At 36.0% G+C, this 24010-nt stretch overlaps 1 protein-coding gene and 1 non-coding gene across 11 annotated transcripts in view; one reads left to right on the plus strand and one right to left on the minus strand.

Moving 5' to 3' along the window:
- OSBPL8 (oxysterol binding protein like 8) overlaps positions 1–24010 on the plus strand; it is a 160047-nt gene that overhangs the window by 4225 nt on the left and 131812 nt on the right. For 5 of the 10 annotated variants that reach the window (XM_045069089.1, XM_013056023.2, XM_045069085.1 and 2 more), the window contains exon 2: positions 18922–18967. The exons of the other annotated variants lie outside the window; for them this stretch is intronic. The gene's annotated coding sequence lies outside the window, so the exon portion shown is untranslated. The remainder of the gene's footprint in view (positions 1–18921; positions 18968–24010) is intronic. 10 annotated transcript variants of the gene reach the window in all.
- Positions 15881–15979, minus strand: LOC123388830. Its single transcript, XR_006603340.1, has one exon. It is a non-coding gene; the product is annotated as a small nucleolar RNA U13 (small nucleolar RNA).

Consider the following 24010-nt stretch of genomic DNA (forward strand, 5'->3'; position numbering starts at 1 on the left):
TCTGAAAGTTGTGATAATAGGAATTTTTCCTCCCAGAAAAATGTTACCAAGTACGCAAGCGAGAAAGGTTTCTTCAGAGACCTTGTAAGGAAGGAATCCTTGTTGTAGAACAACATACTCTTCTACCCTATCTTATTTTTACCTTTTTAAAACAATGTAAATCATCTGTGATAGCAAGGACCTGTCTTATTTGTTCACTATTAGTTCTTCAAATACTTAACAGTTACTGAATGAAAAAAATGTAGTTCCAAATATACGGCAGGAGAACAGAGGAGTGTGTGATAATGTAGTCCAGAATAGATACAAGGAGTGAGATGGTAAGGAAGGATGTTGGATTGAGAGGAAGAGAACAGGTCATAATTGGGAAGCTCTTTTAGGGGAAGTAATTCTTGAGTTAGGTTTTGGTTAAAGCTGTGTATCTGAAGATAAGCAGGTGTTTTAAGGGGGTAGACAGTATGAACAAAGCATTTACAATGGACTTGGTAATCATGTGGGATTAATAAGCACAATGAGGTATTTTTGGGGTTATATTATGAATAATTTTTTTCCCCTTTGATGGTGACATTATGAATAATTTTTCTTCTCCCCTTACAACTGTTGCCTCTCCCAGATGAAGAGATTAGTATACTTCATAAGAACTAAGATTAGAGTACTCGAATTGTGGAAGTGACAGTGGTATAGTGAAAGCAAGAGCATTGAACTGGGGTGTCAGAAAATTTGAATTAGATTTTTGATTAAATCTTACACAAGCAAGTGTAGGCAAATCTCTGGGCCTTAGTTTCCTCATTTGTAAAAGGACAGTAATCCTTACTCTGTATGGTTGTTGGGAGAATAAAGTTACATCATGTATATGGAGGGGATCTAACACATAGAAGGACTTCATGTTAAATTGTTTGAAATAGATCTTTGTCAGGGGTGCCAGGGTGTCTCAGTCAGTTGAACATCTGACTCTTGATTTTGGCTCAGGTCATGATCTCAGGGTTGTGCCCCATGTCAGGCTCCACTGGTCATGGAGCCTGCTTGGGATTCTCTCTCTCTCCCTCTTTCGCTCCCCACCATGCTTGCTTGCTCTCACTCTCTCTCGGGGGTGGGGGGGGGGAGAAAACCTTCAGATTATTAAAAAATATGTTGGTGTATTTATCATGAACTCTAATATCTACTTGACCTTTGAGTTGACCCTTTAAATTACCTTTACATTTTTGAGTATTAAAATTTTAGATGCTTAGTTTTCTTTCAGTGAAGCATAATGTTTTCTGATAGAAATGAAGCCTAAGGGCGCCTGGGTGGCTCAGTGGGTTGGGCCGCTGCCTTCGGCTCAGGTCATGATCTCAGGGTCCTGGGATCGAGTCCCGCATCGGGCTCTCTGCTCAGCAGGGAGCCTGCTTCCTCCTCTCTCTCTCTCTGCCTACTTGTAATCTCTCTCTGTCAAATAAATAAATAAAATCTTTAAAAAAAAAAAAAAAAAGAAATGAAGCCTAACTTTTTTACTTTAATGTTACCACAGAAACACTAGAGGCCTCAGATTTTTTAAAAAAATATTTTATTTATTTATTTGACAGAGAGAGATCACAAGCAGGCAGAGAGGCAGGCAGAGAGAGAGGAGGAAGCAGGCTCCCTACTGAGCAGAGAGGCCGATGCAGGGCTCGATCCCAGGACTCTGAGATCATGACCTGAGCTGAAGGCAGAGGCTTAACCCACTGAGCCACCCAGGTGCCCCGAGGCCTCATTTTTAAAGCTTTATGTAAGGGATGTGTATGGCTGAAAATCTGAGCTTTTAGGCATTTCTTCCCTAGAGAATTTGTTTTTGAAGAAATATCCCATGCCTATCTATCTATCGTGCCATCTATTCATTGTTGTGGAGAAACGGGATTTTCCTGCTATTAAGTTAAAAAAAAAAAAATTACCAGAAGTATCCTTTATGTGTTTTTAGTGATTTGAGTGACTGTAAACCATGAAGGATCTCTGCCTGCTGTGCTTTATTTTAGAATTCAATATTTTTTGATGAGGCTAATGGACTTCTGCCTCATTTCTTATCTAAGCTTTTTGGTCTGGCAGCTTTTCTTTTATAAATCTCAAAATTTCATTATATTTTGTGAACTCTTCATATGTTTATAATCCACAGAGCAATCTATCTTGTGTATAATATTTGCAAGGAAATTATTTTAAAAACTAAAGATCTTGGGTCTTAAAATGAAAAAGAAACCATTTACCCATCACCTTCCGTGTTCACAAAAGATTGAAAAAAAGAGCAAATGGTTTTGAGCTTGAAGACTCTTTTCCGATGAAAGGGAGAAACTTTTTGATTTAGGGTTGTTAACATGATAGATTCAGAAGGAGATTGTTATAGCTCCTGAAGGTGTCTTAGTAGGCATAGTTGGTATTACTACTACTAATAATAATAAATAATGTGTTGATTACTATGTACCAGTTACAAGTTTAGAAGTATTTGCTATGTTATCACATTTAATCCTCATGATGAGCACCTCCCCCTCCCCATCAGATTTTTTTTTTTTTTTTCCTTTTTTAAACCTCAGGCACTGAGAGATTAAGTGGTAGATAGTGGAACCAGGATTTGGACTAAACCAAAGTCTCAGGGAAGCTAAGTGGCAGGTTGTTGAGCCTACCAAAAGGATTTGAATTAGAAGTTTAACCTGAGCTTTGATTCAAGAGCCTGTCCTCTTAATCACCACATTATACTGCCTTGTAAAGTTTATTTGCAGTTGCCCCTTATGACAGGTCTTGACCTTCATGTCTATTATCAACTGTATGATTTGAAATGAAAATACATTTTGTAATAAGATGCCGTATAGCCTCGATTTTTAAAAATTTCACACATGTTTGACATCCTATTTTGTAAATCTTGGAAATATTTATACTAAAGCAAAAAATTCTTTGTTGTTCGTTCAGCTGCCAGTTTCTCACCAGGAAATTCCAAACTAAACTAGAAATATAAGAATATAGTAGATATGGTATTTTAAGGTGACTTGTTAAAAATTTTAAAATTCATACTTTCAGGGCGCCTCACTGGCTCAGTGGGTTAAAGCCTCTGCCTTCGGTTCAGGTCACGGTCCTAGGGTCCTGGGATCAAGCCCTGGATCAGGCTCTCTGCTCAGCGGGGAGCCTGCTTCCCTTCCCCTCTCTGCCTGCCTCTCTGCTTGTGATCTCTGTCAAGTAAATAAATAAAATCTTAAAAACTTTTAAAATTCATACTTTCTAAGAGTAAGACTGATGCATAGACATGGTATGGATAGGTTTTATGTAGAGATATTTGAGGGTGACAGATCTGTGTAATTGAAATCTATTGAAATTTCCAAATGAAATTTCCATTAAAGTAACTTGTTTTTTGGCTGTCAGATGCCACATATTAGCAGGATTAGTTTATCAGATTACATAGTTTCTTACAAAGAATTCTTGACTCTGGCTCCTATGGAAATTATGCAGTCTGGTATATAAGTTTTGATGGGGTGGGAGTATGGTAGATCTGGGTAGAAATGTGTCTACTCTAAGTAACATTATTACTGAGTAGGAGTAAGGAGGTGGAATGCCTTGGACATGAGGGCATGGGTACACTTTTACAGTACAGAATGGGAATAGGGAATTCTGAAGACTAGCTTTGCTTACTGTTTAATTTTGCCTATTGTTTGGACTATAATATTTAAAGTCAGCAATCCAGAAGTAAAGAAAAATAGTGCTGTGCATCATAGTGGGAAATTTGTAATAGTTCTTAGACTGCTTTGCAAGATGTGAATGCTTTATGAATGATCCTGGAAGGACTCTCTTACTACCTATTATTTTAAGAAATCTAAAGAGACAAAATAACACAAGCTTTAGAGCCAGACTGCTTAAGTTCACAGCCTTTACAGCCACTTACTACCTTATTGCCCAGTACCTGATCTGGCACTGACCTACTGTGCTGATAGTGGAAGAAGATGGTGTATTGAGGCAGTATAAGGCCCAGAGTTGCACCCTATGAGTTTTCAGTAGTTCTTAGATGGTATGAAAGAGATCTAGAAGTTTTCAGAAAATCCTAGTGAAAGAAATAGAAGTTAACAGTGGGAGCCAACAAGCTTGTTATTAGATTACTACTGTGAAGGGAGAGACCATGCAGTAATGATTGAGGGTAGGGGGAGGGCCACTGCCAGTTTGATGCAATGCCCACCAAAATTTGTGTTTTCTCTTGTTCCCGTACAGTGAACACTGGGAAGTGGTTACTCAGCCAGGCATGCATTTCTGTCATTTTGTCCTCTTTCCTTGTCATCCCTCTCTGCATCTAGGTAGAGCCATGTATGTGACTGATTTTTACTAGTGGAATGTGAATGGAAATGATGTGTTTTCGCTTCTGGGTAGAGGTGACAGAAAAGCAGGTGTTCTTTCTCTAACTTCTTTTTTCTAGTCCAAGAAATATGGAGCACTTAGAGGGTGGAAGGATCTAGAGTCTTTAAATTACCATGTAGAAAAAGTTGTGCACAGGTTGTAATTTTAATGAGAAATTTCAGTTGTGTAGAATTACTGTAAGCATGGGCTGCATGGAATGGGTAGTTGAGCTCCCAACATCCATTGGATGTTGTTCCAGAATATTCATCAACATGTGCCATTATGACTCTCCTAAACCTCTGAAGCCCGTGAGGACACAGAATGTAGAGCCCATGGATCTACATTCAGATCAATCATAAATACTTACTGCACCCATGAAAACTTTCCTACTATGCCCAAATACCATTATAAGAATGAGGAGCTGTGAGAAACTATAAACATTTTTCTATAGAAGTCTGAAAAGTTCCTTTAAAGCAGGGTTTCTCCAACTTGGCACTGTTGAGATTTGGGGTCAGATAATTCTTTGCTATGAGTGGCTGTCTTTTGCGTTGTGATATGTATAGCAGCATCCTGTTTCTCTATCCATTAGATGCCAGTAGCATCTCCCCTTAATTATACAACCAAAAATGTCTCCAGACATTGTTAAATGTCCTCTGGGGGCAGAATCGCCCCTGGTAGAGAACTATTGCCTTAAAAATTGAGTCAACCTGAAAAATTATTTTAAGCTGAAAGACACTTTACCTTTATTCTAAAAGATGGAGTTCATGGGGGATGTTTGTGAATATGCAACAAAGGAAGCTTTGTTGTTTTTATAAAACACACTGCTTTCTATTGAATGTTAATCTACACGTATTAATTTATCGATTTAGACATTATCTGAATTTTCCATTTTTTCTTTCTTTCCAAACTTATTATTACTTAAACACATTACACCCTTTCCCCTGCCCCCATCTGTAACCCCAGCTGTCATTTCCACAGGTTCTCTTTAAATTATGGAAACCGATAAATAGTTTAAATATTGTGACTTGTAAAAATTAGTTAATGCTTGGTAGTATGCCCAGATTATGATTTCTACCCTTAGGCCACCTGAAGAAACATGTCCAAAATAAAATCAAGGTCTAGTGGATTTTATTTTACTTATTTTATTAACTGCTCAAAATCTAGCCATTAAATTAAAAAAAGAAATGGACATGACTTCCTGCTTTCTTGGTGTTTCTACCCAGCCTTTTTCTTGTTTGCCTTTATTATAGTTTCCTTTCCCCCTCAACTCTTCAACATTTTGCATTTTATAGTGTGTTCCGTATTTTTCTGGAGTTGCTTCTAGTTCTGCCTCAGTTTGGACTAGCTGCCTTTTTTTTTTTTTTAAAGATTTTATTTATTTATTTGACAGAGAGAAATCACAAGTAGATGGAGAGGCAAGCAGAGAGAGAGAGAGGGAAGCAGGCTCCCTGCCGAGCAGAGAGCCCGATGCGGGACTCGATCCCAGGACGCTGAGATCATGACCTGAGCCGAAGGCAGCGGTTCAACCCACTGAGCCACCCAGGCGCCCTGGACTAGCTGCCTTTTAAGTCTTTTCTGGGAATCTCCTTTTGAATTGAATCCATTTTATTTTAGATCTTTTTTTTTCTCCTAAATTTATTTGATCTTTTTTTTCTGGAGTCCGCAAGTATCTTCCTGAGAAAGTGTGTTTGAGAGGCAAACCTTCTGAATTATCCTGAAAAAAATGTGAGAGGCAAACTTTCTGAATTACTCTGTGTACAAGTTGTCTTTATCCTAGTCTAATATTTGACTGATAGCTTGGTTGGGCACTGTACTGTAGGTTGCAAGTAATTTTCCTTTAGAACTCTGAAAGCATTGCTTGATCGTCTTCTAGCATCCATGAAGCCATATGTCATCTAATTCACTGTGGGTTTGTGGGGTTTTGTTTTTTTAGTAAGGTGATCTGTTCTTTATTCTGTCTGAATAAAGGTTTTTAATTTTATTTTGGTTGTTTCTTCTAGGCACTCAGTTGTCCTTATTGTCTAAAAAAGATTCTTCCAACTCTAGGAACTTCTTATCTATTATGTCTTTGATGTCTTTCTCCCTTCATTTTATCTATTTCCCCAGTAGTAAGCAGGTACTGTCTCGTGGATTGATCCTTTTTGTCTCATTTTTACTTTCATAGCTTGCGAATCTCTTTGCTCTATGTGCAGGGGAATTTTTTTCCCCCTCATTTTTTTGGCTGATTTTTTGGGGACAGGTAATCTATGAATTTTCTTGTTCTCTTTTTCTTTTCTTCCCATCATTCTCTTCTGTTTCAGTTGTAATACTACCTTTAGTCTTAGAATATGTAAAATAGATTTTTTAAAGGTATCTTATGGGGATGCCTGGGTGGCTCAGTCAGTTAAGCATCTGCTGCCTTCTGCTCAAGTCATGATCCTAGGGTCCTGGGATCACATCAGGCTTCTTGCTCAGTGCGGGGCAGTTGGGGGGGGGTTGCTTCTCCCTCTACCTGCTGCTGCCATGGTTGTGTGCACGCCTTCTCTCTGACAAATAAATAAATACAATCTTAAAAAAAAAAAAAAAGATATCCTGTGTTCCCTCAACCATCTATTTTTCCACTCTGGTCACTTTCAGTGTTTTTGTAATTCTTATTTTTCATGCTCAGTTTTCCTTATATGACTAGTGTTTCCTGGTTGTCCATTCATGTTTCAGAAAGCAGGACTGTGTTTCTGGTCTGGGTCGCCCTTCTCCCACTCTGTTCCTTGGACTATTATCCCTACTAGTTTTGCATTTGGATGGGAATTGTGGCCACAGCACTTAAGGGGCTGGACAGTACAGGGTGGGGCCTGTCTCTTGGCAAACATTGTTTTAGGGTAGAAGGGAGAAGAGCTAGCTTCTAGCCTGTGGGCCCTCTAAATGCCAGATGAAAAAGGTTTATTACTTTGCCAGCATCACCACTTTAGTCTTATAGTAATTCATTTATCTTAGAGAAAAGCAGAGTATCTTTTTACCTGGGGGTAAATGTCAGTTGCTTAGGTGTTGCTTGGAGATGGGGGATGAGAAATGTAGTTAGTTGTTTCTTATACAGTCAAGTAATGTTTAATTCTGGTTTTGGCCGTACTCTTTTCACCCTTTGCTGTATCATGTAGTTTGCAATCACACCTCTCTGGAGTCCTGTCAGACATATGGGTTCCCACCTTTTTGCATTACTTACAAGGTATAACAAGGGTGTAGTTTGCTTGTTATATCTATTTATCTATCCATCTCTATACACACATATACATACATATACACACATGCTACCCCATCTCCAATTTTAAATTTATTTGCTCTTACTTTTTTTTTTCTGTATGAATTGTTTTTATTTCAGTGGGATAACTGCGGTAACTGGAGGGAAATTTTATATATATTCTGCCATTTTTTTATTACAGTCCTTTTCTAGCTTCTTAAACATAAGGTATATAGAACTATTGAATTATTTATTTCTTCAATTTATTTTTTTGAACTAATTTTTTAAAGGCAGGCATATTCATGGGAATTATCATGATATTGTTAAAATACAGTATTGTTCCTTAATTATTGATTTATATAGGTGTTTATATCTCTATACCAGTTTGTCCTAATACTTGTACTATTTTTGAATTGTTGCTTGCCTCTTAAGTTTTTCTGATTCCTTTTCTCTTGTCATCTACTCCAATTTGCACATATCATTATGATTTTCTTGCCATTTTCTACTTTGCTACTTGGAAACTGAGTAAGACCATTTAGAATTGTGCATAAAATAGTGCCTTTGCTCCAGAGAATGAATGGCCTGTTAGCTTTATCACATGGCTCTTGTGATATTTTGATTATTGGGGTATCTTTACTTATTTTCTGTTTCTTAAATGTATCCAGGCTGGTGAGGTATCATTCTTTTTTTATTTACTTGTCTGCTTTAATTGTTACAGCTACTTTGGTTCAGTAGTTATTGATACTTTTCTCCATTTTTTTTCTATTCTACCTTATAATCTCTGGTACTGTAAGTGTTGAATTTAAATTGCCTAGCTAGTTCATCAAAGGCCTTAGTTTTCATCTCCTCCTTTCATTTTATATTCATAAAAATTTCCCAACATTCTTACAAAATTTCTTCAACCTGTTCTCTTTTTTATTTCCCACTCTCCTTTTCCTGAATCTTTAGGTTTTGATTGTAAGTTATCCTGGGCAAATAAATTTAAATTCATCTGTTTCTTTCCCTTCTTTTCTGTGGTATTGCTCCATTTCCCCATTAATCTTTTTAAGTCTTCTCTCATGAGACTTCGTAATTCTTTCTTCTATAGTCCTGATTTCTATGCTGGAATGTGTTTCTATGATTAGAGTTATAATTCTCCTGCAATCAGAAGTTTTTACAATCCAGACTTAAGAAATGCTGACGACTTTGCTGTTGAAATCTTGTCAGAAGGGTTGTGATTCAGACGGCTTGTTAAACCCCCAGATTTGGCCTGATTACATAAGATATTATAGGACCTTCATAGTAAATACTTATTGAAATTTAAAGTAGTTTAGAAAATAAATTGGCTCTTGTGCAGTTTCTTTCTACATATATATATATATTCCTAATATAGAGGAAGTCAGTGTTGTAAGCATTCCCTAATGCAGTGGTTATCTATTTACTGATTATTTTGTGAACTTCTTTTATATTCCATGAAAGTCTTTATTTTTAGAATTCAGAGATTAGATTAGGTAGTAGTTGTTTTACCTTAGGTCTCTTTCTTTACCTTTTTTACAAATCCTTAACATTTTTTCCTTTCAGATATCTGTTGTCATGATTAATTTCCTTCTTGATTGGCTCATTACAGTATCCTTTAGTGTTTGATTATGTTTATAGTTTAGGTACTTTTTCTTACTGTTCCTGAAATTTTAAACTATAATCTTTAGCATTATATAGATAATATTGTACTACTTTCAAAGGTTTGGTTGTTTGGGAAATTATGGTTTTTATATCTTCATTTTCCCAAGAATTTATCATTATGATGTAGGAATTAAAAGAAAATAATATTCTGTCACTATTGAGAGAAAACTCCTCAGGAAAAATAGATTCATTTAAAAGGTTGATTACTTAACATATTTAGTTTTTTAACGAGTAGGATTTCATTTCTCTGTTATCTTAATTCAAGGTAGTAGTAATTAGCCACTTCAAACTGTAAACTTAATCAGTGATACATTTTGTGGCTATGAGGCAGATTATGATTTTAATTAAATTCAGAAAATATGTTTTTTTAGAATTCTCAAGAATTTTTTCATTGTATTGATCAGTTTTCTTTTTGGAATAGAATTTCAGTATGAGACTTATCTCTATAGTTTTGCATATTTGGTAGTCATTTTTTTAAAGTATTAAAATTGTGTTGGTTCTCATAGATCCTTTTTGACTCGGCATGCAGAACTGTAATTATGTGTCTTGGTTACTCACATGATAAATTAAAGATGATGAGTACTTTGGTTGCAGTAATTTATACCTAGAATTCAAAACCCAGAAGCATCTAGACCTAGATGCAAGAGTTAGGCACTCAAATACTCATTTTTCTTTTATGTCCAAGATAGAAAGCCATTCTTAGTCTCTATCAAAATATGAAGAAACTGTTTTTGGGAATGAATAAGAAAATCAATAATAAAATTTTTTGAGATTGTCTCGAATTAATTTTAGATCTTGCATTTTGAGCTTTGATCCTTGATAAAGAACTCTTAGCTGAAGTATGGGCTTTGCTTTTAGGAAATTAGATAACTCTTTGGCTTACCGTACGGGTTGCCACATTAAAAAATGAGAAGCACATTTATTTTTTCCCAGTATCTTGATTTAAGACAAGGTTCATACTTTCCTTAAAAAAGAATCTTTCAAGAAACTGAAAATTTATGCATAATCGTGTAGTTTTAGCTGTAATTTAAAATACCTAGCTTTAAGAAAAAAGACTTAAAACCCATGAGAGACATTTAATATATAGAACTAAATTATTAATACGTGATTGCCAGTATCATATTTGTAAGTACTGCCCTTATGTGGTCTTGATTTGTTACTGTCTCAGAAACTATTTGAAACCCTCTGTCAAAGGCTTGGGCAACATAACATTATAAACACCAACTGATTTAGTAAACAGATGCACTGGGAGAATAAGAAACCTGCCAAAAGTATTGTCTTTCCTACTAAGTAACTCTGTGACCTTGGCAAACCACTTAGTCTCGTGGGTCTTAGTAAAATGGAGAACTTGGAACAGATAGCCTCTTCGGTTCTCTTGAGGATTCCTTGAAGATGCCAGGGGCTAGAATTCCAGTTAGACCATATCCTTATAATAGCTCTGAAATAATGGTATTACTCCCATTTTACCGATGCTATTATTCATGTTTTACAGACTCCGTGTTCATATAGCTACGGAGGGGCCAAGTAAGAAGTTGAGCCTTGGCCTATCTCATTCTATATTCATATTCTATTTAGTATACCATATTATCTCTGCAAACCATAATAGAGTAGACCACCAGGTTTTATTTCTAAAACTTGTTTCATTTCTTAATCTTTTAGTTTATAGTAAATGTGCGTATGCTTTAATGCATCTGTTATTCAGGAAATCTAGAAGTCATGGATCAGGTCTATCCATGAATTGTGCCCAAAGTGGAAATGGGACTGGTTTTTAAATAAATATAATAGAACATATTTATCTAAGAGGTGATTGGTGTGTCTGTTCAGAATTATCTTGAATTTATTTCAGTAGTGTCACTGTTGTTCAGAAACACTTTTGGAGCTATTCTTTCTGTATTTCTTAGGTTGCTCAGCATCAGGTTTTTTTTGTTTGTTTTTTTGTTTGTTTGTTTGTTTTGTTTTTGAGAGACGGGGAGAGAGAATCTCAAGCAGCTCCATTCCCAGTGTGGAGCCCAATGTAGGGCTTGATCTCACCACCCTGAGATCATGACCTTAGTGAAAATCAGAGTCAGATCTTTAACTGACTTAGCCACCCCAGTGCTCCCTTATTCTTTTAACCTACACTCTGTGGGGGCAGTTGACATCTTTTGAGAATGGATTTGATCTGTTGAAAAGTGGGAAGTCAGTCAGAACCAAGTCTCAAACATAAAATTAGAGTTCAAAATGAGGAATGTCATTTTTAGTTAAAAATAATCAGACCAAAGGGACAAAACCTATTATCCTAATGTCTCTTGTAAGGTAGTTAAGGAAGTGATTAGAAAAGAGCAGTCCCAAATTGTTTTGTGTGATGACAACTTGAAATAGCCTCTAAAAATGACTACTCTGAATAGAGTTTAACCTTTATTTGGCTATAAATTCTAGTATATTATCTTTATTTGGCTATAAATTCTAGTATATTAAAGTTATATCTTAAGGTAGTTAGACCTGTTCTGTTTGCCGCTTAGGTTAGAGCTATGCTGACTTAGCATGCACTTTAGAGAAGAAGGGTTGATGAATTAATTACAGATAGCAGATACTCTTTCCATTTTAAAGAAGATCAGAATCTATAGAACATTTATTTGCACAATAATTTAATTCTGGTTATATTAATATTATGTAATTTGTGGTTATCCACATAAGGATTTAATTCTAGACAACTATCCCATCCCACTTCCTGGCAAGAACTAAAACTACTTCTCTTGCTAAGCCTGAGTGTACTGTGATGCAAGCTTATATGTAAGTTTATTTTTGTGCAAAAATTATCTTTGACTGCCTTGTACACTTATATATTAGTGAATAGCTTTTAGATATTAGTACTTTTTTAGTGCAGTTACTAAACAGTAATCTGTATATCTGGCTGCGTAAGAACTTGTGATAGGAAGATTTCATTTTACCTTTTGAAGGTGTTATTTTTCTAGATTTTAAACTTCCAGATAGTGGAGTTTAATGAAGCCTCCTTATTTGTGGGATCAGAGTATAATAAAAAAATGCTTCTAGTCCCCCTTTAAAAAAAAAAAAAGATTTTATTTATTTATTTGACAGACAAAGATCACAAGTAGGCAGAGAGGCAGGCAGAGAGAGAGGAGGAAGCAGATTCCCTGCTGAGCAGATAACCTGATGTGGGGCTCAATCCCAGGACTCTGGGATCATGATCTGAGCCGAAGGCAGAGGTTTTAACCCACAGAGCCACCCAGGCACCCCTATAATCCCTTTTTAATAATACCTTTTCTTTTCAGGTTTCAAAATAATGTTATAAGACCACTAATTCAACAGGTCACTATGCAGGGGTCTAAAAATTCAGTGGGAACTAGATAAACATGTGACCTCTTTTACCTTATATTTGTGGGAAGGTGTGGAATAGATAGCAAACTACTAATTGCACAATTCACTGTGTAATTACCATCTGGAGAGTGCTAAAAGCAAGAAATACAGGGCAATATAAGAATTTGCTGATCTAGTGGGGGAGGGGAGCCAAGGAAGGTGACTTGAGCTGGGGAAAAAAAGAGTATTTCTGGCAGAACATCTTGTTTAAATATCCTGGAATAGCAAGGAACTTGGCTTTTGCTAGGAACTGAAAGAGTCCACTGTGGCTGGAGTGTTAAGAAAAAAAAAAAAAGGAATGATAACAGTGTGGTGCGATAGGCAAAGGTTAGGTCATGTAAGGCTTGATAGATCATGTTAAGGATTTTGATTTTTGTCTCAAGATCCCTTGGAAACCATTGGGATATTTTAAACAAAGGATCATGAAATCATCAGGATTAGAATGACCACTCTGGATGCTGTGTAAAGAATGGTTTGGAGGCAGCCTGGCTGCATGCTGGGTCTCCCAGCATGCAGCCGGGCTTCATGGTTGCATTGAAATTAAGGTATCTGTATTTATCTGAGGGAGAATCATGTAGGCCAGTGGTTCTCAAAGTGTGTGTCACTGGGGAACTAATTAGAAATGCAGATTCTTAGGTTTCTGCTCAGACCCACTGAATCAAAAATTTTGCAGGTGGGTCTCAGAAATCTGTTTTTTGAGCAAGCCTTCTAGATGGTTCTGATGCATCCTAAAAGTTTTTGAACTTCACAGGTCATTAGATATGTGGCTTTGAATGTAGGAGAAAGTTCTAGGCTGGTAGTATGAATAAGGAGCTACTGCATGGAAGTGGTAGTTGAAAGTGAGGGAGAGAGAAGAGGTTCCAATAGAATGAAATCCTGAGATACTTTAGTCCCAGACAGAGTGAAGGGAGCTAGTGAAGGAACCAAAAATGATTGGTCAGGGGGACTAGAAGGTCAGAAGAGTCTTTGAATAAAGGTGTGGCAAATTAAGCATTAAATTTGTCGGTAAATGATATTTGTGTAATTGTAGTGGAATTAAAAGGGTGGGCACCAATGTCAACAGGTTGAAAAAGAAATGGGGAGAGGAGTGAAAGAAATATAATTTACTTATTTAAGACATCCCTTACTTTTTCCCATAAATTTATATTTAATACTCCATAATTATAGGAAATAAAAATAAATAACTTTGAGGGACACCATAAATAACCTTGAGGAACAGCATAAGAGTCTGTGGAGAACTCTAATAAAATATCATTGTTTGGACTTACAGATTCTGAAATTCATAATTTACATGGAGGAATGAGCATCATTATCTTTACCATCTTGTGAGGAATACCATAGTAAAATAATAGTTAAACTATGTAGGGGTTGTGGGGACATGGAGAGTATGATTAGCCTATCAAGAATGATGTTTTTTAACATGATCAAAACGACTTTAGCAGTATGCATTTATATAAAAATAATTTTTAAATTACAAATACTCTTACTCATTACAAATACATTAATTCACTTTTTATTACTACTGTGTATCTAAAGAAAAATGTCTTTAAATTAATTTTATAATTCAGTCTTTTACTTAAATTACCTTAATTTTTCAGAATTATTCTAACATAGTAATGCTGTGCAATTCTTTTTTTTTTTTTTTAAGATTTTATTTATTTATCTGACAGAAATCACAAGTAGGCAGAGAGGCAGGCAGAGAGAGGGGAGGAAGCCGGCTCCCCGCTGAGCAGCAGAGTGGGATCATGACCTGAGCCGAAGGTAGAGGCTTTAACCCACTGAGCCACCCAGGTGCCCCAATGCTGTGCTGTTCTTAAGGGAAGACCACATTTAATGTGAAGAAAAGTTAAGATAATTTGAAGGTGAACTCCAATTGCATAGTAATATCTTTGGAGTGAGTGGGGTGGGTGTGTGTGTGTGTGTGTGCGCGCGTGCTTGTGTTCATGTGTATGTGTGTCCACACACACTAACACATAGGAGTGGGGTGGAGGAGAGACAAGGAGAGAGGGAGATTGAGACTTACACCATTTCAAAATGCATTTTCTTTTCAGGGTAAATTATGTATTTGTATTTCTAAATTTTTTATTTATTTAAAATTTTAGGTAGGCTCCATGCCTAACCCAACTCAGAATTCTGAGATCAGGAGTCGCACACTCTACCAACTGAGCCAGCCAGGTGCCCTAATTTTTTTTCTTTTTTCTTTTTTAAAGAAAAAATTAGGTTATTATGTCAACATGTGTTGACTATAAAATTCAACAACTACAGAAACTCAAAGTTAGTTTCTGCTGTTACTAGACCACACTTTATGTTCAAAATAGCCCATTTATTAGCAGTTTGATACTATTATTCTAGATAGATCTCCTACTTCCTACTCCCTGTACCCTGCTTGTATGGATATACCTGTATGTTAATTCTTAAAAAACAAACAAGCAAACAAACATAAACCTAGTATTATACTGTTTTCAGGTTTTTTTTTTCTTTTTTCTTACCTATCAGTGCATTTTTTTTTTTTAAAGATTTTATGTATTTATTTGACAGAGAGATCACAAGTAGGCAGAGAGGCAGGCAGAGAGAGAGAGAGGGAAGCAGGCACCCTGCTGAGCAGAGAGCCCGATGTGGGGCTCGATCCCAGGACCCTGAGATCATGACCTGAGCTGAAGGCAGAGGCTTAACCCACTGAGCCACCCAGGCACCCCCCAATCAGTACATCTTAAATCTAAAGGGCTAAATTCTAAATATTCCTTTCATTGACTTTATATTTTGTTCTTAGAACATTAGTCCAGGACTTAAGAGACTTGCATTATGATTTCTTTTGGCTTCATGATCTTGGGCAAGTCACTTAGCCCTTCTCTTTTTAGTTTCTTCATCTGTAAAATTTAGAGATGGTGAGTGGTTGACTTGAAGGTTTCTGATAGCTTTAAAATTTGTTTAGGAATGCTAGGATTTCAAAGGGCAGACATTTCCTTCAATTTTATATGAAAAGTGATTATCTTAATCCACCTGTGAATGCCTCATGGGAGTAGTTGTTGCCAAGTTAAAAATATAGTAGTTTGGGGAAGAAGCACTAATACTAGAAACAAGATTAAAAAAATAATATCTAATCATTTACTAGGTTACTTACTTAGCAGGCATACCTGATGCTTTTAGGGAAGTGTTGACCAAAACAAAACAGAAACAAAAGGGTTTTCACAGAACTGATTAAGTTTTTGCACTAAAAATTTGTATCACTTTTTGGGGGGTGTAGGATGTAGGTGGGTCAGGGTTTGGTTTTACCTACTGAGTACTAATGGCAAATGAGACAAATGGGACTTATGGCCCCGCTCAGTGTTTTTTTCTCCACATCAGATGGGTAATGTGCCAAGGTGGTAACAAGGATTGAGGGATGCACATGTCACACAATGGTGTGAACACCCAATCATCATGCTTACTGCACAGCATTTTTTTTTTTTAAGATTTTAACTATTTATTTGACAGGCAGAGATCACAAGCAGGCAGAGAGGCAAGCAGAGAGAGAGGTGGGGGGAAGCAGGCTCCTTGCCAAGCAGAGAGCCTGACATGGGGCTCGATCCCAGGACCCTGAGATCATGACCCGACCCGAAGGCCGAGGCCTTAACCCACTGAGCCACCCAGGGACCCCTGCACAGCATTTTTAAAGGAATTGTGTCACCTTCTCACATAAGTGTCGTATAAAAGCCAAGGTATTAGGAGTAGGAGTAATTAGTATGTGGCTAGGAGCTGTGTTATGTATTCAGGAAACACTTGAGAAGGCAAAGAAGTCTTAGTTTAAATAATTTTTTTTTTAATTTATTTATCAGAGCACGCACAGCAGGGAGAGCAGCAGGCAGAGGGAAAAGCAGGCTCCATGCTGAGTAAAGACCCTGATGTGGGACTTGAACCCAGGAACCTGGAATCATGGCCTGAGCTGAAGGCAGACCCTAAACTGACTGAGACACCCAGGGATTTCCCCCTTGCACCCCGCTTTTTAAAAGATTTATTTATTTTTAAAGGGGGTGCAGAAGGGCAGAGGGAGAGAATCTCGAGAAGACTCCTCGCTGAGTGTGGAGCTTAAGATAGGGGCTCAATTCCACACTGAACTGAAACCAAGAGTTGGATGCTCAACCCACTGAGCCACTCAGGTGCCCCTTATTTTAAAGAATCTGAGTGAAAGTGTTCAGCTCTTGAATTAGCATTATTATTTTCTTGTTACTAATATTATTAATATTATATAATAATATTAATATTATATATTATAATATATAATAGTTTTGGGGGTGCTTGGGTGGCTTAGTTGGTTAAGTATCTGCCTTCGGCTCCAGTCATGATCCCAAAGTCCTGGGTTTGAGTCCCACATTGGGCTCCTTGCTCAGCAGGAAGTCTGCTTGTCCCTCTCCCTCTGCCACTCCCCCTGCTTGTGCTCTTTCTTGCTCTGACAAATAAATAAAATCTATAAAATAAAATAAAATAAAATAAAAGGTAGCTTTTGTTTTTCTGCTCTCGGTGTCTTAAGTTGCTGATTTTATTTCCTTTTAATTTTTTATTTGTTTTATTTGCTTTCATCTTTGTCCATAGTGTGTCCACTAATATTTTATGTACTTATTCCTAATCTTTAGCTTTTATTTTTCTAATACTTTCTTGTCACTTTTATGTGTTTTAACTCTGCCCTTTTCATTTGATTTTTTGCTTAAATTCTTTGTTAAAATTTAGTTGTTGTTGTTTTTCCCTCAAATAAGATTTTAGGAAGGCAAAGCCACAAAAAGTTATGAAGAAGAATCATTGAGGAAACTAGTGACTCCAACAGTAGCTTGCCCGGGGAGAGCTTTAATTTAAATTTACTTTTCTTTTTTTCCTAAATATTTTATTCATTTATTTGACAGAGATCACAAGTAGGCAGAGAGGCAGGCAGAGAGAGAGGCAGGAAGCATGCTCCCCGCCGAGCAGAGAGCCTGATGCGGGGCTCAATCCCAGGACCCTGGGACCATGACCTGAGCTGAAGGCAGAGGCTTAACCCACTGAGCCAACCAGGTGCCCCTTAAATTTACTTTTTATTGTGTATATTCTTTTTTCTATATAGCTGGTTGTTGGGTGTCATGTTTCTAAGATAAATAACCAAAAAGTTACTTTACACCCTCAGCAAGAGATCAAGCTACTTTTATTTTCCTTCCTCTTACCCAGTAGTGGCTCTTTTAAATTCTTCAAATCTTTAATCTGAGTAATGCAGATGCACCATGGGCAAATTTCTCACCCCTACATAAAATGTTTATTTACAGTGATAAAGCCTATGAAGTACACTAAAAAGGTCTGTTCTCATATTGTCATACCTTTAGTCATTTTGAAGGTGCTTGACTTAAAAAGTTTCACAGTTCTCATTTTTAAAAATTATTTATTTATTTATTTGACAGAGATCACAAGCAGGCAGAGGCAGGCAGAGAGAGGGAGGAACACAGTCCTCATTTTAAAAAGAATACTTTTTAGCACTATTAGCCTCCTAAAATCTTTCAATCAAAAAACAGAAAAATAGTGGCAGGTTTTTTTTTTTTTTTAAGTATTTTTATTTATTTATTTGAGAGAGAGAGAGTGAAAGAGAGTATGACAGCAGGGCGAGAGGCAGAGGGAGAAGCAGACTCCCCGCTGAGCAGGAGCCCAGCTGCCGTGCCCTGGCTGTGGTGCTCTATTGTGGAACTCTGGGATTATGACCTGATCCAAGGCAGATGCTTAACCAACTGAGCCACCTTGGCATCCCAAACAGTGGCAGGTCTTAACTAATATTTATTGCTAATCTTATTGTTAAAACCTTTTAAAAAAATTTGTTTCTTAAAATAATAACTTCCTTTTTTAGTGTATACAGGTACAGAAAATATTTTAAAAGATATTTTAAGTATGAAATACAATCATCAAGGGGCACTTGGGTGGCTCAGTGGGTTAAGCCTCTGCCTTCGGCTCAGGTCATGATCTCAGGGTCCTGGGATCGAGTCCCGAGTCAGGCTACCTGCTTCCCTCTCTCTCTCTGCCTGCCTCTCTGCCTACTTGTGATCTCTCTCTGTCAAATAAATACATGAAATACATAAACTCTTTTTTAAAAAAAATCATCAGAAGGAAATTTTAAAGAGAAAATCATAATTCTGGATGATATAGCACATTAATAATTTTTATGCATTCATAATTATTTCAGGTATTACATTGATTTGGGCCTAAGATATCATGTGGGCCTAAGAATGCAAAACTAGATAAGGTCATTCTTTAGTCTCTGCATGTTCCAGTTTGAGCCTAGGCCTCTAACTGGATATTGCTTTGGTATAAATGGAGCAGATGAAACCTTATGTTAGCTGTCACTTTTTTACATCCTTCCTCAACAAGATACTTGACTTAATTTAATCTTCTAGGTTTGTTGTCTTCACCATTGTGATATTGCTGCTACTCTTTTTAAAGGTCAGTATTATTACCCTTTAATATTTCCTTTTTCATTGTGCATCTCATTCTCTTTCTACATTTCTGTACATTTCTCTCATTCTGGGAACTAAATTAGCCTAAGTTATTACTGATGATCGTGTCTGTCTCTTCCCAGAATTAAAACACTGAAATGACACTTTAATGTTTTATGTACAAAATATATACAGGAGTTACTCTGCTGAATATGTAAAATCTTAATAAGGATTCAAGTTAGTTTGAATGCTACAAGAATGCTACCCCTGCGTTCTTTTTATTAAACACATTTAAAAATGCATACATATAATAACATTTCAAAATTATGTAAGTGCTCAAGAATCCTGATCTTGTTCACTTCAGGTCTTTTGGAATATAACTGTAGCATTCTGACATTAAGTAGCATGCCATGAGATAATTTTTGTTGTAGTTGATTAGTTTTTGAGGAGATTTTTAAGGCCTTGTTTTTCAGAGTGATCACTTACAGATTTTAGATTCTGTAAAGTATAGCTTTCATAATTTTAGGAGTGCAGTGACAACTGCACAGCAAGTCCATATGTTGCCTTGCTATAATTATATTTTAATAATTATTTTTTCTTTAGGGAAAGAACTATGGCTAACCTCCAAGAGACTAAAGCTGATGATTGTAATCATTCATATTTTTTAAACAGAACTTTTTCCTTTTTCTGATTTTACATAGCCAAATTTATTTTTCTTGTGAAGTTGAGTTTATTTATGTTGTATCATAGCATCAACTGGATGAAGTTACTATTCTGGATCCTACTGTAAAATTTAAATGAATATTTATGTCAGATGGGAAGATTACCCTGCTTTTTTAGTTATTCCCGTATATGGACTTGCTGCCACATGCATGCTAATTTTTCCATCTCGGAACATGCAGCTTGCTCCTTGCCGCCTCCGTTCTTCTGTATATTACCATTCCCTCCACCAGCAATGCCCTCCTTCCTTTTCATCCATCTCCTTTTCTCCTTTTAAAATTGGCATCTAAAATTATTTCCCCTAAAAGTTCTTTCACGATTTTCTTGGTTTTACCTTAACACTTAACATGGATAGATACAGCGTCAACCAGTATGAGTTGTGTTACTGTGATATACCAGGTACAGTGTTAACTATCTCGTTTAATTTTCACAGCTGTCTTATGAGTTGTGCTCATTTTACATTGAAATTAAATAAATTTTGGTACATTCCTAGCTTTAGCTTTGCTAAAATGTGAGCTTTTCCTATCATTTAAAAAAAGTTGCTTTTTATAGTAGTATTCTGCCATACGTATTCTTTCCTTTCTTGGTTTTTATCACTTAACCTACCAATAGCACTTAAAGGAAAAAACCAAACACTGTTTTTATATAATTTCCATAAAATAAAATACCCATTTTATGTATATAATGTGATGCATTTTGACAGATGCATATGCCCATGTAACTATCACTACCATAAAGAAGATGTAGAACATTTTCATCAGTCCCCAAAATCCCTTGTGCCCTTATCCTACTTAATATTTCCCCTTCTCCACTGTTCCCACTTTCCCAGCTCTTCTTCAGACAACAACTGATCTGAGTTCTATTCACTACACATTGTTTCTTGTCTGTTCTAGGATTTCATGTAAGTGAAATAATAGAATATGTACTCTTGTGTGGCTTCTTTTGCTCAGCATGTTTTTGAGATTATTCATTTTTATTGCTAGATATATTCCATTGTATGAATGTACTGCAATTTGTTCGTTCACTTAGATATTTGACTTGACTATTAAAAATGTTGTAAGGGCCACCCAGGTGGCTCAGTCAGTTAAGCATCTGCCTTCGGCTTAGGTCATGATCCCAGAGTCCTGCATCAGGCTTCCTGCTCAACAGTGAGCCTGCTTCTCCTGGTTGCATCTCCCCTCAGCTTGTATTATCTCTTTCAAATAAATAAATAAAATCTTTAAAAAAAACTGTTATGAAAAATCCATGTACAAGTCTTTGAGCAGACATATTTCCATTTCTCCTGGGTAACCCTCGGGATAGTTCTACTGTTTTCTATTTTCACCAACAGCATATAAGAGTTCCAGTTGTTCCTTCTCCTTGTCAACGGTTTAAAAAATTTTAGTTTCTAGTGATTGTGTAGTAGTATCTCGTTGTGGTTTTACATTTGCATTTTACTGATGACCAGTAGTGTATTGAGCATATTTTCATTAGTTTGTCGGTCATTTGTATTCTTATTTATTGTTTAAATCTTTTGTCTATTTAAAAACTTTTGCTTTTTCTTATTATTGACTTTTAAGAGTTCTTATGGTCTGATACTGGTTCTTTGTCAAATGTATGTATTGTGTATGTTTTTTCCTAGTCTGGTTTACCTTTTCATTTTCCTAACTCTGTTTCTGAAGAGAAGCTTTTAATTTTTATGGAGTCTAGCATACCAGTTTTTTCTTTTATGGTTTGTGTTTTCTAGTCTCCTAAGAAATTTTTGCCTACCCCAAATTTGTGAAGATTTTTGCTATTTTATTCTAACAGTTTTATATTGAAATATTTATATTTACATTTATGTTTGCTTTTACATTTAGGTCTGTGATTTATTTTGAATTAATATTTGTGTTTAGTGTAAGTCAGGTTTCCCCCCCCCTCTTTTAATGAGATTTTTATTTAAAATATTTTCCTTTTTATTGGGTTTCCTTGGCACTTCTCTTGCAAACTAATTGACCATGGATGTCATTTCTGGACTTTCTGTTCTCTTCCAGTGGTGTATATTATGTTATGCCAATATCAAACTCTTTTGCTTCATTTTTGTAATAAATTTTGGAGGTAGTATAAATCCCCTAACCCAAAATCATCTTGAAAATAGAAAAAAAGTCCTTGTATAATTTTCTCTCTTGCCCTCACTGCTTATGTTTGTGTGCATGGCGATTTTTGTTTTCATTTACTTGTTTTTGTTAGTTTATGTTTTCAGAATGTTGCCGCCAATGAGGCTTTGTGCTTGATATTTTGGGGGCAGATATTATTTGTTTTAAGGACGATGCTAAGTACTTTCAGCTGGTGAGAAGGAATTAGACAGCAGTTGATGATCTTCTTTTCCTAAAAATCATTGGTAATAAGTAACACTAGGTTTCAGTGGTATATCTATGTTTTTGGAGGTCAGTTAATAGGGTCTGCAATACCAAAAGTGTGTGTCAGAAGCCAGGTGTTTAAATACCAAATCTGGAATTGGTTGGGAAATGAAATTGTAACACTTCTCAGTTACTTTAAAATCATGTTTTTTTCTCCCTCTCCTGTGTCTCTTTAACAGAAGCATCTTAGCTTTGTCTAAAGCATTCTTTAACCGAGTATTTGAGAAACACTAATGGCAGTTGCCAAAACTAAAGGGTGTTTAAGAAGGAACATGTTGAATTGAAGAAAAACTTTAGATACAGATTGCACTTAATTTAGTTTAACTACATGTAAATTAAACTAAAAAAATGAATACTATTTGTGATTTCAAAATAGTGCCCAGATGCTTTCATTTTTCTTCTTAAACTGTCTTATTTTAGAATAAAAATAATAGAAGTGATAAATGTGGCATTCAATTTTGTATTGATTTTTATTTATCAGTGTTTTATTTCATTTCTTTCTCTCTTTTTTAATGTTTTCTTTCAATTCTCTCTTTCTTTTTGTCCTTGGGATTTTATCTTCTGTTTATTCTGTATCCTTTTTCTTTACTTCTCACATATTGGAAACATTTAAGAGTCTTGATTATGCATTTTAATTAACTTGTTCTTGTAACTGATAAGTCCTAGGCGATGGTAGAAATATGTGTGTATTTTTTTCTTCCTACGGAAATCACATTTATCATTTGAAAGATGTTTCTAAGCTTTGCATTTGATACAACTTAGAATTTTTAGAAACCAGGGAGGTGATGAGATAGAGGTGGAGTTATAGCTTCCCCTTTTTTTAGTTATTGAGATGGGTTGATTATGGTCTTGGGTCTCATAAGGATTGGTCATATACTTTGTTTCCACTGTTTACTTCAGAAAGACTGCGTAGATTATAAGATCAGACAAATGGAATTGTCAGCTGCTCAAATAGATATTTTTAGATATGTTTCTCCTCTTAATACTAATCATGCAGTTGACCACAAATCCTTCATTTGATAGGGGATGAGAAACTAAGATATAAGAGCTCCAGAGGAGGCATTTTGGATAGTAAGACCGAACTAAAATTGAGATAGAGGTCACATTTCTGATTAAACACGGTTTTTTCTCCTTTTTCTCCGTATCATTCTGTTTAAAACCTGGTCTTGATGATGTTTATGTGGTAGATCTTATTAATGGAATTAAAACACCTAGCTAGAAACACATAGGTGAATATAATGCTATTGTTGCTTTTTTTCCTTATAGCGTATATGGTGTTTTATGTTTCAAGTCTCACATACCACTTTTGTGGATTCATTTGAAGTTAGCCTTGACTTTGTTATTCAAGGCTTGCTTATTTTAGTTGTACAAGGCTGAAATACATTCAGTTAGGGTTCTTTGGTTCAAGCAGTAGGAAACTTTTGCTGACTTAAATAGTATACCAGAATGATAAGTTCATTTTCATGAAGTAAAAGTTGGAAAACCATGATTTAGAAAGAACTCCAGGGTCTAAAAATTCATTCATGTGATCAGTCTGCTCTTGAGTCAGCTGTCTCAGGAGAGTGAGTCAGATAGGACTGATTGACTTGGTTTGGGTTTATTGCTCAGTCTTTGCTAGGGGAGAGCAGGGTACCAAGCAAGATTGCATACATTGGAGGAGGTTTGCTTTCTTCAAGGGAAGATCAAGGTACATATTATTACAGGAAGGGGAAGTCAACGTGTACAGGTTAAAAAAAAAAATCCATTACTGCTATAGTTTCTAGGGTGACATAATATTTCTTTAATCTTATAATGCAGTTTTAACATTTCTTGGCTGAACTCAAACTTTTCAGCCTTCATAGATTTGCCATGATCATTTATTAAATGCCCACGAAGAAGACTACTCTGCTTTATACATCAGTTGTTTTTCTTCAATCTTTTGTTCATACCCTTAAGTGACTCAATGATTTAAA

The sequence above is a fragment of the Mustela putorius genome, unplaced genomic scaffold (genome assembly GCF_011764305.1).
Source record: "Mustela putorius furo isolate JIRA1106 unplaced genomic scaffold, ASM1176430v1.1 tig00003911_pilon_pilon_pilon, whole genome shotgun sequence".
NCBI lineage: Eukaryota > Metazoa > Chordata > Mammalia > Carnivora > Mustelidae > Mustela > Mustela putorius.